Raw genomic sequence first — 12,586 nt, forward strand, 5'->3', positions numbered from 1 at the left:
AGACAGCCATCCAGGTGGCACAGATCCCCGATTGCATGACTCCACCCAAATAAATAAACTCTCCCACTGGCCCGAGGGGCTTAAAGAAACCCATTGGCTGAGACACCCCATCCATTCATAATCTGTCCTTGCAAAGCTCTTGTCTATCTAATGACACCAGCTAAAATGCCATCTAGTGACAGAAGAGAAAGGTGCAGCAATGCCAGAATTAGGGAGAAATCCATGAATCTCCTAACAATTAGCCAGGACAAATACTACCTGGCAGACTAAATTGGTTAGCAACCCTGTCTAAACACCAGAGTGCAGTACCCTTACCCCCATACCCCTTTTATGGCCAATTACTTGCATATACGCCTTCAAAATGGGCACTATTGATTTCTCATGTTTGGCTCCCACAGACTTCAATGGAGTTCTCTGTTCGGGGCAGAACTTTTCCCTTGTTCAGGAGTTCTGCTGCGAACTGAACAGTGGGGTTGTCCAGCCCATCTCTACTCATTAGTTAGCAAAATCAGCAACAAACAGTGCATAGAAGCAATAACTGAAGTGTTTTAAATGTAAGCAATAGGGAAAGGTCTCTGTGGAGCAGCTATGGGGAAGGGAGTCCTTAGTCCTATCTCTTCAGCTGGCTAGCATTGGGTCCCAGTTTTCCCAGCTGTGCACAGTACAGTACCAGTAAAACCTAAAGGTAGTGAGTATGGCTACCAGATAGCTGTGTAGACAGTTCCTAAAGGGCTCAGTCTCTCTAACAGCATATGATAAATAACTGCAGTGACAGCTCACCAGTCCCAGCGATATTGCAGCTCACAGTCTGGTCCCGTACATTAGTCCGCTCTGCACACAGGTAACTCTGGCTGTAGCACACCTGGACTCAGTCAGGTGTGTCTGGTTCCTGTTTAGTCCGCCAATATGCAGCAAGCGATAGCACACACTGGACAGCGATGTGCACTCTCCCGTCTCCACCACAGCAAGAAAAAGTTATGCCCTGTACAGCCCTGGAAAATGCTCCTTTTCCCCTCCTCCCAGGCAATCTCTCTCTGGGGAATGTAGTTCAGAGCTCTTGCTTACCACAGTTCCCACAGTGCAGTGCTTACATTACTATTGAAATCTTCCTGCTCAGCCGCTCCCTCCTCTCCCTGGAAACAGCCATTAACCAGTTCAGCACCACAAAGACTTCACTCTCTCTACATCCTTAGAAAAAAGCACCTGTCTGCAACAGTAATGTTTTTAAATCAACTACACCTCCTTAGTGAACGTAGTGTGGACTAGAAGCACATATGGCAAGGAGTGCAGCATTAAAAGTGCTCGTGAGTGGCAGTGAGTTGTGGCTTGACTGGGAAAGGTCCACCTGCCTGGTAAAGTGGTAAAGCAAATGGTTCCCTTTTGTGTTATGCACCCGGTGAGCCAGGCTCAAATGTCTTATGGAAGTCAGATGTCTAACGACACCCCTTTGTAATCTAGCCTGTAACCACTAAAGTCAGAGTGAGGTCTCTTAAGTATATGTATACAGTATTTTGATATGAATCCTGGTATAGCTTAGGGCCAGAATAAACAGGAACCTATAGCTCAGTGGAAATGGATACTGGGGTCACTTGTTCACCATCTTGAAAAAAAAACATGTATACTTTTCATGTGTTTTCATTTTCATATTTTAGGAACTGGCTTTACAACCTGCCACTAAGCAGTGCTACAACTATGTCACCCCAGGGATTCCCGAAGAGTTAGCATAGGAGATTGTAAGAGACTGTGTTGTAAAGATATTTTATCATGGTATTTGCACCAACTAGAGACTACTGACAAATTTTGTATGCAGATTGTTTTGTTGAAGCAGCACATTCCTCTAATCGTGTTTAACCATGATTCGTCTTGATCCCTGGATAAAGGTATCATTCTTTGACACTATTAGTAAAGTTCCAAGTTCCAAGCAAGAGCAGCGGTATCCTGCTTGTGTCCAGCAAATACAATAAAAAAATAAGTAAAATAAGTGACCTGACATGGCCGAGTGTCTGTCCAGAAAAAGGTAAGAAAAGGGACCTCCTCTTTTTCATGCTGTATGGAGTTCAGGTGCACTTCAGTGACCAACACTTAACACTTTTCATTTATTTCCTCCAGGATGACCTTATACAGAGATTTCTAGGATCTGCATGGAGTAAATTCTTAGAAAATCGTGATATATTTAGGCTACAGTATATCTGTGCTGTGAGCCAGTGGTTCAGAAAATATTAGTATTGGTTCAACCCACTAACCCAAAGCAAAACTTTCCTTTGAGAAATACTGTATGAACTATTTGGCTTAAAAGCAATGTATCAGTGCATTATTGATGAGCCAACATCTGCTTCAAAAGAATATGACACTTTAACTATTCAGGGAAAAGTATAGGGTACCCTTGTTAGGGTACCCTCCATCCATTGATACTTACCTCCCATGTGTTTCCTTACTGCTCAGTGTAAGCCATCGGGCAGTGTTGCCACTATGGCAGCTAAGTCCTGATCTTTATTCATTTATGAAGGCTGTCGTTGCAGCTGTTGCTGTGGTGGCCGAGCTTGGCTTTAATATTGATGATATACTGTGTAAGTTAACTACATTGACATAAACAGCATATAAACTGTGCAACATAGGCTTTACATTCAAGTTAAAGTGTATCTAAAATCAAGTACAATAATGTAGCATATATATGTTGTACTCTAAGTTACCGATCTGGTGATCCACTAAAATGGAAGGGGGTGCAGGTATCTGAGAAAGCTTCATCGAAAGAGCAAGATAGCCATGCAAAATGAGGACACCGCACACTGATAGTTCAATGTGTAGAGGTGAATGGAAACGGCCTCAGCTTCAGCTCCTTGACTACACTACTGATGGGTTTCAATCTAATAACAACAGAAGTGCAGCGATAAAAGGAATATATCTAGTGAAAGTCCAAAACAGAGGAATGAAGTCCCAAATAAATCAGTCCTATTAAGCAGAAAAGTCTTTGCTAGGTTCCAGAAATCCACGGTGACAGTGTAGTGTGCCAAAACACTCACCAGAAAGTGAAAATAAAATAGTCTTAAAAATCCAAAATATTCCACAGTGCTCTTTAGTAGTGGTATCCCTTCACCATTCTATGCACTCACCAGAAAAAAAGCCCTTAAGAGCCTCTTATCAATATCTTGGAGCTTGGCATCATCTCATTCAGAGTGGTAGATAATAGGGGAGAACCTCATGGGAAACCGGCAAAAAGCTGCCCCGAGCACAGGGACATGGCAGCAATGGCATCGGTGTGTAGGCCCCTCCTGAGTCATTTTGTGCGCAAGCATGTTCTCAAGGGATATGCCTAGGTATTATCTACCACTCTGAATGAGATGATGCCAAGCTCCAGGATATTGATACAAGGCTCTTAAAGGCTTTATGTTGGGTGAGTGCATAAAATGGTGATGGGATACCACTACCAAGGAGCACTGTGGAATATTTTGGATTTTCGAGGCTATTTTATTTTCACTTTTCAGTGTTTTGGGACACTACACTCTCACAGTGGATTTCTGAAACCTAGCAAAGACTTTTCTGCTTAATAGGACTGATTTATTTGGGACTTCATTCTTCTGTATTGGGCTTTCACTAGATATATTATTTTAAGTGCTGCACTTCTGTTGTTATTAGATTGTTCTTTCTAGGTTGTTTGTTCACCTTTTTGAGTGCTAGCTGTTTATTTTGGGTATGACTAGCACTCACTTACCCCATTGTTGCTTTGAACTGATGGGTTTCACCCCATCCCCTATTAAGCCACTGGGCAGGGTGAAACGCTTCAAGGAGGAGCTGATGATTAGACCGTTTCCATTCACCTCTACACATTGAGCTTTTGGTGTGCAGTGTCCTCATTTTCCTTATATATATATGTTGGATATATCAGCTTAATATTCTGTAGATTTGGTGGATACACTCATTGTCTTTTTTCAGGCTTTTTTTTTCTTTATCCTGCCTGTATAAAACCTCCTGTCCTAGGGTAATAACACTTACCATACAAAATCTATAAAGGTGCAAGATGTAACAAAATACGTTCAATAGTATATGTGTAACGAAAAAAATGAACCAGATACAAAAACTTCATTGTTTAGGTTTACACACCCTTTAAAACCAATAGGTGTGATATTACCTCAAGGAGTATCAAAAGAAGATTATAACAGAAGTGCTTTTTGTTTCATATATAATAGACAAAGACTGCAGAAACTGAAACTGAAGTTGGACTTTTTTTTTTAACATAAAGTTTGTTTATTTTCATTGAAAACTAAAGAAAAAGCAGAGGTAGGAACAGTTAGCAGTGGTTACAGTCACAATATTCTTAAATATCAATGCAGATGGTACATAATGGTTGGTATTCCATTCAAGTAAAAGGAAACAGGGTGAGGAGGGGGGTGAAAACACCGGTACACATTAAGTATTGCATTTTCGTATTGTAACAGAGAGTATCGTTCACTCTGTTCAGGGAGGTACACAGATATGTGAAACACCATAAACAGCGGACAGTGAGCATTGAGTGCATATTGGTTTCCATCTTCTGGTGGGTCATCATTTGCCCTAAGGTGGGCAGATAGGTATCAAGTAGGGGGGCTTGGGGGGGGAAGGTATCCCTACCAGGGCACCGGGGAAGACAGGAAAAGTTTAATTTATAGATTACCTGATGTGTATGGTTGAGTGATTAAGTAACCTTTGTCATAGGGCCTAAGTCTAAATCTTTTGGCTTCAATCCCTACTCCAGGGGAAGCTGCTCCTCCCGAACCCATGGCTCCCATATCTTAGCAAACTTTTTGGGGCAATTGCATCCTAGATAAGTCAGCTTGTGCAATGGCAGGGCCTTGTTTATGAGGGTTCTCCATTGCTGTATCGTCGGTGGGATAGTTCCCTTCCATTGCAGCAGGATCACCTTTCTGGCGTAGAAGGCTGCATAGAATACAAATAGTTTATTTGATTGGGGGGCTTCCAATGTGTCAACTATCCCAAGCAGCAGTGGTATCAGGTCACATGGAATTTTTAATTTACTGACAGAGTTAATAACATTGACTACTCCCCTCCAGAAAGTTTGTATATGCTGACAGGACCAAACAATATGGAAGAAAGAACCCTCCTCCGAGGCACATTTGGGACAGGCCAGGCTGCTATCAGGGTATATTCTAGCTAGGCGCTGTGGGGAGAAATATGCCCTGTGCAAAAACTTAATTTGAATGAATCTTTCCCTGGCGGAGATCATCAGGGAGAGGTATTGCTGAATGCCCTTTTACCAATCATCATCGGCCAGTGTGTTTATATCCGTCTGCCACACCGAGAACAGCTTTGAAACCTTAGAGGTGTTCAGTCTTGCAAGGACAGGGTATAGGGTGGAAAGGGGTTTAGTTTCCTCCACTGCGCTCAACAGCCACTCAACCCCAGTGGTCTCCAGCATAACGGATAGAGGGAATTGGGACGAAGAGGGAAAAGGCATGGCGGAGCTGCAGGTACCTAAAAAACATGTGGTCTGGGAGCCCTCTTTGCTGTTTCAAGACATCAAACGTAAGTAAACCATCAGGGGACAATGTCTGCCAACGTTTTAATTTCAAAGCAGGCAAACAACCTAGGATCCGGAATAGATTAGAAGTGTGGCAACAGCAGATTCCCCCACAGTGGAGTGTGGGGGGACCAGCCATTGGGCTTCTGGACTTTGGCCCGGACAGTTTCCCAGACCCTTATGCCCCGTACACACGATCGGATTTTCCGACGGAAAATGTGTGATAGGACCTTGTTGTCGGAAATTCCGACTGTGTGTAGGCTCCATCACACATTTTATATCGGATTTTCCGACACACAAAGTTTGAGAGCAGGCTATAATATTTTCCGACAACAAAATCCGTTGTCGGAAATTCCGATCGTGTGTACACAAATCCGACGGACAAAGTGCCACGCATGCTCAGAATAAATAAAAAGATGAAAGCTATTGGCCACTGCCCCGTTTATAGTCCCGACGTACGTGTTTTAGGTCACCGCGTTTACGTCACCGCGTTTTACGTCACCACATCTTATGCGGGCAATGGTGGTTATGGGTTGTTGTTCCCTAGCTAGCCAGGCCAGCAGACGGCCTGTTTTTTCCCCCTGCTCAAAGATGCGCTTTGTTTGTGTCAGTTGCTGCTTTTTGGCCCCTGCTACCCGCAGGAGCATCACCTCTCGGTAGGCCGCCTGCATATCGAGATGGTGATTGGGTTCTGGGTCAGGACACACTGAGATTCCAGACTCTGAGCCCTGGTCTCAGCCTTCTCGATAGATATTTTGGCATTATATCGAGTAGGTGAGATAGCGGATTGGTAGCATCCCCTGATATACGCCTTGAAGTCATCCCACCTATTATGCAGCGAGGTGGATCTTACATTTGACAACCAGAAGTCAGATATGCACTTAGAGATCTCAGATTCTATTGTTTCCTTGAAACTCCAGTAGCGAGATAATCACCACAGTCTCTGAGGGGGGTGTTTGAGTTTGCAGGCAGAGGAGCATAGGAGCATGATCCGATATGCCCCTTGGGAGTATATTCACCTCACGCACCCGGGGGAGCAGCACCTCACTAACATACACCAAGTCAATTCTAGACATTGTACGGTAAGAGGCAAAATTGGCAAGTGAAGGCCCTATCAGCTGGGAATGTCCACCGCCAGACATCTGTCAGACCATAAAGAGACGCCCATCTGTGTAGGGGGGAGTCAGTGCCAACACCTGGAGACATTCTATCAAGGGACGGATTTGGAACCATATTGAAATCCTCTGCTATGACAAGGTTGTCGGTGGGGTAAGTAGACAACATGGGAATCAAGTACTTCAGGAGAGACACTGTGGCTGGCGGTGGTATATATAGGCCCAGAATCAACAGCTCAACAGTGTCCACCACAGCATTTAGCAATATATACCTATCCTCTGGATCAATCTTAACATCCAGCAGGGTATAAGACAGGGTCTTATGGATTAGTACGCTGACCCCCCGAGCATACCCAGAGTATGTAGAATGGTGATAATGTCCCACCCATGTTTTTTTCAGGCTGAGAACCTTACTTTCCACTAGGTGGGTTTCTTGTAATATACATATGTGAGGGGTTTATTTCTTGAGATAGGCCATGACCAGGGATCTCTTGAACTTGTCATTGAGTCCTTGGACATTCCAGGAGATAATTCTTATGGGAGCCATAGCGGTAGTAGCGGAGTATAGCTGCCAGGGGGCATCGATAAGACTGACCCAGGGCAAGGCAGGCATCATGCAATACAGAATCATCAATTTGTGAGGCATTGGACATCCAGCCTTCATATAAGATAAGGGCTGGAAAAGGTGTCCAAGGTAAACCACTGCATATATCATCAGAAACAACAAACTTAAAAAAACAAAAAAAAGAGAACAACCAGAACATATAAACCCAACCCCCCCCCCTCAACCCCACCCCGCACGTCCATTGGGGAACTCAGAGTCTCTACACCTAAAACCAAACCCATCCCACAGTAGGAAAGTCTCCTATGGTGGCAAATGGAGAATTGGACAACCACCGAACACATAGGTGGTCAGCAAGTTCAGTTCAGTCCGAAGGCAAACGCCTACAAGCCTAAAAATAAAAAAAAAAATGTAGCCGGGATTTGCTTGCACGTGAAAAATAGAAAAAACACCCAGTGTTATCTAGGGGCACATACTTAAACTGTTCAATAGTAGACAACATTAGTAGCCATAAACATTAAACTCCCAGGGCAAGGATCTTCCCGTTACTCCCTCCAGTCTTCCATGGGGGAAGGAGCCTCCTCAATGCATCAGCAGCGGTAAACAATGAGCAGCCAAGTGATATCCAGGGTCGGGTGTAACAACCAGGGGTGTCTCAGTATCTGCTTCAGGGGTGATGCAGGTAGGGTAGTGGCACGCTCGGAAATGCAGGCTCAGTGTCCTGGAGCAAGGCCAGCGCTGCTGCATACTTAAAGCTTAGTGCCATGCCACCTTCATTCGGTTTCAGCAGTGCCGCAACAGCAGTGTGGCTAATAGTCTCCGTCAGGTGCAGCCTTGGAGGAGAAAAGGGAACAGAGGAGGCCTTGCCTGGTCAGAAATATGATAAACAGGGAAAGTATACATACAGTTACCGAGCCTGGGGAACGGTGTCCAACCATTGAAAGGCGTCTTCCGGCAAGGTGAAATAGCGGGTGGATTCCCCATCCAAGATGGGCCGGGAACAACATGCTTTATTTAAGGCCTCTGGTGCAGAGTCGAGCTATAACGTAAATGAAGGTTCTGCGGAACAGACGTATAGGCCACAAAGTCTACTAATATCACTTTGCCGAGACATTCTTTGCAGTGTTCATATAGGCTTAAAGCGGGGGTCCACCCACACCGCCAAAAAAAAAAAATATTAAAAGCCAGCAGCTACAAATACTGCAGCTGCTAACTTTTAATACATGGCCACTTACCTGTCCCAGGGTCCAGCGATGTCAGCAGGGGACGCCGAGAACCCGCTCGGTTCTCGGCAGCTGCCGCTGCCATCCTAGGTGAGGGAATCAGGAAGTGAAGCGTTGCGGCTTCACTTCCCGGTTCCCTACTGCACATGCACGAGTCGCGCTGCGCGTCCCTAGTGGTCCCCGCTCTCTCCTGGGAGCTGTGTGATTCCCAGGAGACAGCGCGGAGGGACAGGAAGAGGCATAGACTCCCATGGGTGTCTATGCCAGAAGTGGGTGCAAATACCTGTCTTAGACAGGTATCTGCACCCCCCTCCCCCCTGAAAGGTGCCAAATGTGACACCGGAGGGGGGGAGGGTTCCGAAAAGCGGAAGTTCCATTTTTGTGTGGAACTCCGCTTTAATGTACATCAGTTTGCAACGTATTTAAAATATTTCTAAAACCAGTCAAAAAAATATAGTATATTGCAGCCTACCAGTCCTTAGATGTGGTGGCTGCATTGGTTTTGTTTTTTTTCAGGCTTTTATTCTTTTTTTTTCACCTATTGATGATGTTGGTGCAAAATTTTCTGTCCTACCTACTCTTTGAATGGAGGCGCAGCATTGCCACCCACCACCAGCTCTCGGTCAAAGTTTTAGATTGGGAGCCAGCCGGGCAGGCTTCCTATCATGTGACTTGATGTAAAAGCCAATTACAGCGGTCACATGATACAGAGGTTACAGTAGCTCCCAGGTATTAAAGTCCACTTAAAGGGCTGATGAGCCTAAATGAGCAATGAAAACATAAATTGGCCCTCATCCATTTATAGTTTCCCTTTAATAATAACAAAAAGGGAAAAACACACAAATGCAACGTGAGCATCCCAAAATTTGCACTCAATTGAATCTACATTGTTCTCCTTAGGCCCCTTTCACACTGGGGCGGGGGTGGCGTCGGCGGTAAAACGGTGCTATTTTTAGCGCTGCTTTACCGTCCTTTTAGTGGCGTTATTTGACCGATAGCAGGGGGGTAAAACCACCGCAAAGTGCTGCTGCAGCAGTGCTATGTCGGCGCTATAGCCGCGCTGCCCCATTGATTTCAATGGGCAGGAGCGGTGAAGGAGCGGTGTATACACATCTCTCCTTCCCTGCTCCAAAGATGCTGCTAGCAGGACTTTTTTTACCATCCAGCCAGCGCACCGCTCCAGTGTGAAAGCCCTCGGGGCTTTCACATTGGAGACACAGCAGGGGCTCTTTCAGGGCGCTTTGCAGGCGCTATTTTTAGCGATGTAGCGCCTGCAAAGCGCCCCAGTGTGAAAGGGCTCTTAGTGAGGAAACAGCCATGAAATATTCAGTTCAGTTTATAGGGCCAGGTGTTCTCATTTACAGGAAAAGGTGTTCTCATTGTGCAAATGTTATTTCTTCTTGATATATTCTCTTGTCAAATTTTGTTTACTGAACAAATATTACTGTGGCTTTGTTCATCGCCAGTGAAAACACCATCTGTAGCTTGACAAATAACAGGTCTGAACATGAACCATTATAGAATGTTCTAGGAGTGAAGTAGACTGCCACCTCTTTCATCCTTCAAATCCTACTTTAGCCCAAATCAAATCCTACTTTATCCATTTTTTTTTATTTCCCTTAGGACAGAACAGAGAAGGGTTAGAGCCTCTATCATGTTTTTAATACTCAAACCAAAGAAATACAGAAAGGAGCAACAGACCAAAATCAGATAAAAGTCCAACGCAGTGGCAGCCGGTGCTCTTTTTTTTTTTTTTTGAAGGGGGTGGAAAACAGACCCAGTGCTATGCATTTATGAATGAATCTATCCATTGTTCATATAAGGCAGGGGTAGGGAACCTGGGGCCCTCCAGCTGTTGCAGAACTACAAGTCCCATCATGCCTCTGGGAGTAATTGTAACTGCCCGCCTTGTAATGCATTATGGGAAATGTAGTTCCACAACAGCTGAAGAGCTACTGGTTGCCTACCGCTGATATAGGGAGCAGGAAGGATAGAGGGGGCAACGCCCCTAATGGACGTGCCGCCACTGGTCTATTGTAATTTTAGTTTTTTTAGTAAAATTTTAGTTTTTTTAGTAAAAAGTCATATAAAACAAGCCAAGGTGTTTCGGGTGCAACACCACTCTCCCTTCATCAGGACCCAACACAGGACAAAACCTGGATGAACTTGGAGATAACAACGATTACAGTGGAACCTTGGATTATGAGCATAATCTGTTCCAGGAGAATGCTTGTAATCCTCTGGCATTTTAAAGCGAGTTTCCCCATAGAAGTCAATGGAAACGAAGATAATTTGTTCCACATTGACTTCTATTGCATGCAATACTGCATGTGGCCAGAGATGGTTGGGGGGCGCCGGAGAGACTCGGAAATACTCGGAGACCGCTCGGATGCACTCGGAAACCCTTGGAAAGGCTCGGAAATACTAGGGAACTGAGTATTTCTGAGTGTTTCCGAGTATTTCCGAGTGTTCCTGAGTATTTCTGAACGGCTCCGAGTGTCAAATACCTCTGGCCAAATGCGATACTGCACACCACAGAGGCTTGATTCCTGCTCGTTTTGCGAGACAACACTCGCAAACCGAGTCAGGATTTTAAAAAAATAATAGCTCGTTAACTGCGCTACTCCCAATTCGAGGTTCCACTGTATCTTGAACTCTTTTGTGTGATTTTGGTCTGGTGCCCCTTTCAATATTTCTCTTTTTTTTTTTTTTTTTTTTTTATTTCAAAAGAATTTTATTGTTTATATATGTAAGGTTACATAAACCATTGAACATACACATTGAACAGAGCATTATGATCTATAACAGGGAGAACAGTCATTCATAAATTCAAAGTTACATTGCATCCCCATATGTTGAGGTGAACTATGTGTGTTTGAACAGATCTTTTGCATGTTTCAAGTTTAGATCTGTTGGGGTTGTGGATTTGTAAGGGTTTCCAAGTCCCATTTGTCTTGTCAAGTGAGTAAGCTGTGTTTAGAGGTGTGTCTGTCATGAGTCATGGTATGTGATTATGTATAAGTATAGCCCCCCAGGGGATATTTGGGGATTTTCTCCACTTAGAAGGTTGTTTTGTGTAGCACTGGATGTGTTGATAGTGGAATAATAGCTTGGGTTATTGCATATATGGGGTGTTTTGTCATTGGCATCCTGTTAAATTTGCTGATAGTAGGTTTATTGGGAGGGGGGGGGATAGACAGGGTGTAGGTGGGGGAAATTATGAGTTATAAATTCCTAAATGGGTTCTCTTAGGCATGGTGAAGGGGCTGGTGATCTGAGTGTATATGAATGTGGAGTGGATATAGGGGGGGTAGGAATGGAGAGGGGGGTAATGTGGGGAATATTTGAATTGGGAGAGTTTTTGTGATTATGCAAGTGCAGCAGTAGTTATCTCTTGCCTCCCTCCTCTGCATGGGATCCCCACAAGGCCCATGTGTGCTGCATAGCATTATGGGCATCAGGTGGTTTCCTGGGCCCGGTGGGTTTGGAAGTAACGTGGAAAGATAGTTAGGTGGTTAATGCGTTTTCAGTGATATGTTTCAAGTTATCCTGAGTCAGATCGTTTAATGGTTCGGGGAGTAAAGTAGAGCATATTCTGAGGTCGTTTGGTAGTGCTTCCAACATGCCCATTTGACACCAAATGCTTGAGGTGTGTCTCTTGCTATTTGAATTAATTCCTCCATTTCAGCGGTCCTGTTAATTCTGTCAAACCATTCTTCAATTGAAGGCGAGATACGGGATTTCCAGTGCACTGGTATGCATTGCTTTGCTGCATTTATCATGTGCATTGCCAGCGATTTGTGGTAGATTCGCTGAGATAGGCGTGAGTGGTGCAGGAGAAACTGCAAGGGGGTTTTGTCTAGGTCGTAGGTGGTGACATGAGTAATTATCCTATGTACTTCTGATCAGAACTCTTGAATGTGGGAACAGTCCCACCATATGTGAAGTAATGTGCCTGGTTGATCCGTACATCTCCAGCATTCCTCAGGAATTGCTGGGTTAAATTTGTGAAGTAAGGCAGGTGTGCGGTACCAGCGAGTCTGGATTTTGAATCCATTCTCTTGAGTGGTCACATTGATCGATCCCTTATGGATATTGATATACATTTTTTCCCATTCTTCCGGCGAGATAGATATGGACAAGTCTCTTTCCCATGCAGCACACATTATCGAGT

The sequence above is a fragment of the Aquarana catesbeiana genome, linkage group LG13, assembly GCF_042186555.1.
Source record: "Aquarana catesbeiana isolate 2022-GZ linkage group LG13, ASM4218655v1, whole genome shotgun sequence".
Lineage (NCBI taxonomy): Eukaryota > Metazoa > Chordata > Amphibia > Anura > Ranidae > Aquarana > Aquarana catesbeiana.